This window comes from Heteronotia binoei, chromosome 12 (assembly GCF_032191835.1).
Source record: "Heteronotia binoei isolate CCM8104 ecotype False Entrance Well chromosome 12, APGP_CSIRO_Hbin_v1, whole genome shotgun sequence".
Lineage (NCBI taxonomy): Eukaryota > Metazoa > Chordata > Lepidosauria > Squamata > Gekkonidae > Heteronotia > Heteronotia binoei.
Genome location: NC_083234.1, coordinates 24,205,227 through 24,208,431, shown reverse-complemented (window position 1 = coordinate 24,208,431; position 3,205 = coordinate 24,205,227). Strand labels below are relative to the sequence as shown.

Sequence of the window (3,205 nt, the reverse complement as noted above, 5' to 3'; positions counted from 1 at the left end):
GCAGATAGGAGTCAGGGAGCTGTTGAATGCACAGAGGAGGGGAGAAGCATGTGCAGTAATCAGGGCCATGGCAGACCATTATTCTCATCACTCAGGCTGCTTCTCCTTCTAAGCAACCAGAGCAAACCTCTGGGGTGCAGGCAGCTTCTCTAGCGCGAAAGGCAAGAAGCATGGCTTGAGCCTGTCATCGCTTCCCAGACACGCATAGCAAGTGCTTCTGGGGGTTATTATTGCAATTTTTATTTTTTTAATTGAAACCCCCCCCCAATAAAAATAAAATAATAATAATAAAAATGTAACAAAATAGTACAACAGTGGTGGCAAGTCTATAGATAAGCCTTTGTAAAAGGATTCCTAATATCTAAACATATGCCTAGGTGCCATTGTCGTCTATATGCCATACGTTCAAAGGCTGATAAGGTTGTAAAATTCTCAGTCCATTGGATTATGGGAGTTGGTCATTTCTCTCTCTGATGTTGCTGACATAAGTCTTTCAACAGTAAGGGTCAAGTTCATTTCCATTGGCCATCAATGAGTCTCCAGGCAAATGGTTTAAAAATGAATAAGCATCCTCCAAAGTTAACAAATATGCTAATGCAAAAATGATATGAGTAATTATTTCCTCCCCCAAAAGACCAAATAAAGGGATAGATCCAACGCTTATGCTTAAGAGACACATCTGGTAAGCAAGGGCTTCTGGGGCAAAGCTAATTCCCATTTTGTGTGGCCACAAACAACCCAAAACTTCTCCCTCACTCTCCACAAACACACTTGTACACAGAGAGCCAGTTTGGTGTAGTGGTTAAGTGTGCGGTATCTTATCTGGAAGAACCGGGTTTGATTCCCCACTCCTCCACTTGCAGCTGCTGGAATGGCCTTGGGTCAGCCAAAGCTCTCACAAGAGTTGTCCTTGAAAGGGCAGAGCTCTCTCAGCCCCACCCACCTCACAGGGTGTCTGTTGTGGAGGAAGAAGATAAAGGAGATTGTAAGCTGCTCTGAATCTCTGATTCAGAGAGAAGGGCAGGGTATAAATCTGCAGTCTTCTTCTACACTTGTTTTCTTGCATCACCAACCTCTTCACAGGTAGACAATGCAGGGGTTTGGCACTGAGGGTGGGTTACCAACTCCAGGTTGTGGAACACAGAGAGATTTTTTTTGGGGGGGGAAGGAGGTTTGGAGCCTGAGGAGGGTGGGGTTTAGGAAGTGGAGGGACTTCAATGGCGGATAGTGCCAAAAAGTCCACCTTCCAAAGCAGCTGTTGACTCCAGGAGAACTGGTCTCTGTTGCCTGGAGATCAGTTGTAATCACAAGAGATCTCCAGCCATCACCTGGAAGCCTGGCTAAGATCAAGTGTAGTATCTGTTCTTGTCAATTAAATATCTGATACTCGTCTGAGGACTATCTATTAAACAGATTTTTTTTGAACCGGGAATCACCTGGAGGTTGGCAACCCTGGACTATAGCGAAACCACTGCCTACCCCTGGCACTGCCAACGCTTTTGAAATATGCCTCTGAAAACTCTGCTCTTGTGTGTATTTTATGGCAAGGCTGGGGAAGTACAGCGGCGAGACGCTTCCTTTTGTCACAAATTGATTTCATGTTAACTCTGAGGATGTGGCCCAGACGCTCCATGAAGACATCGGCCCGTCCGTTTCTATCTCTCCTCGGACTTTATCAGGCTGTGATTCCTTCGCTCCTGCCTTGCCGCTCCGAGCCCAGCTGGCCCCTTATCTGATCCGCGACACTTTCCCCAAGAAAATTAAACTGACTTAGCCTGTTAACCTTACATTCTCGGCAGGGCCACGCAAGCGTCTGCATGAACTTCACCGAGCAGCGCAAGCCGGACAGGTGGGCGCCCAAACGGAGCCGAGCTTCTGTTTGAGTATAACTCTACTGCCCTCCAGTGGTAGGCTGTTGAAGAAGTACGCTGACAAGCGTGGAGAAATGAAAATCTGCGATTTCAAAAATAACCACAGCAGTTTCTTGGCCTTTGGAGTCATGCTGCTTTGGCAACTCGTCTTCCAGAACTCAACTTAGGAAACTGAAGTGTTTGCTACGAGAAAAAACCCTTTATTTACTCCACACTCTATTCTGAACTTGAAATGTTTTTATCCATAGCCAGCTTTGTCTGTTTGTGAGGTCTGAGGTTACTTTAAGAAAGAGCCGGAATGTGGTGACCAATAGTCCTGAGGAGACAGGCCAAAGATAGAGGAGATCCCCCCGCCCCCTCAGTGACCTCTCTTTTCCTAAAGAAATCTTTCTTATGCCCTGAATGCAGAGTCAGGCAGCTTTCCTTGGCTCCGGTGCTAAAAAAAAAAAATCACATCTCTCTGTGAAGATGCTGTTGTGCCAGCATACAAAATAGAGGGTGAAGGGAGCAGGAGATGAAGGTTGTCCTAGGTCAGACATACTTGGAGCAATCCAGGACCTGGAAGTGCTTCTTGCATCACAGGGATTTGCCTTGGATTTGGCTGGCGGTGGCTGTACAGGTGTGAGAGTAGATGATGGCCGTAAGTCACCCCCCCACACACAACTTCTCCCATGCCTCTGGCCCCAGCACTGCTACCCATGCCTCAGCTACCTGCATGGAGATCTGGGGCTCAGTACCAAGTAGTATTGTCAGACATTGCTTGGCAACCAATGGGAAGGTCTTTGGCAGGGACATGGGGGAGGCTGCAACCAGAGCCGGCGTGTGGGTGTAAGCGGGGTAGGCGGCTGTCTAGGGTGCTACCCCGCCTGGGGGCGCCATGAGGTGCCCCCTTACTTCCCTTGCCCCTTCCTAGGAAGGTGTTGCTCGGCTGCTGCACTCTTCAGCGGCTTCCTTGGAAGCTTCCAAATAGCGTGGTGTTTTAGCGGCGCCTGGCTGCTTTCGGGTTGAAAGCAGCCAAGCGGCAACCTCCCATGAAGGCGCCGCTCAGCCACTTTCAAGCCAAAAGCAGCCAGGTGCCTCTAAAACACCATGCTATTTGAAGGCTTCCAAGCACATGGAGGCCACTTTTGGCTTGAAAGGGCGTTGCAGGGAGAAAGCGGAGCAGCAGCAGCACTCTTGTACACCACCTGTCACTCTCTCCTCCCACTTGCCACTCTGCATGATGATGTCACTAGTGATGTCATTGCACCACATGCAAGAAATATTGTTAAGGGAGCTTCTGGGGGGGCGGGGCACGGCACAGGGGTCTGCTGGGAGTGGCAGAACCCCTAGAA

At 49.0% G+C, this 3,205-nt stretch overlaps 1 pseudogene; it reads left to right on the top strand.

The window, feature by feature from the left end:
• The first annotated feature begins 1,323 nt into the window (after positions 1-1,323).
• LOC132580807 (U2 spliceosomal RNA) lies at positions 1,324-1,500 on the top strand (annotated as a pseudogene).
• The last annotated feature ends 1,705 nt before the right edge of the window (positions 1,501-3,205 follow it).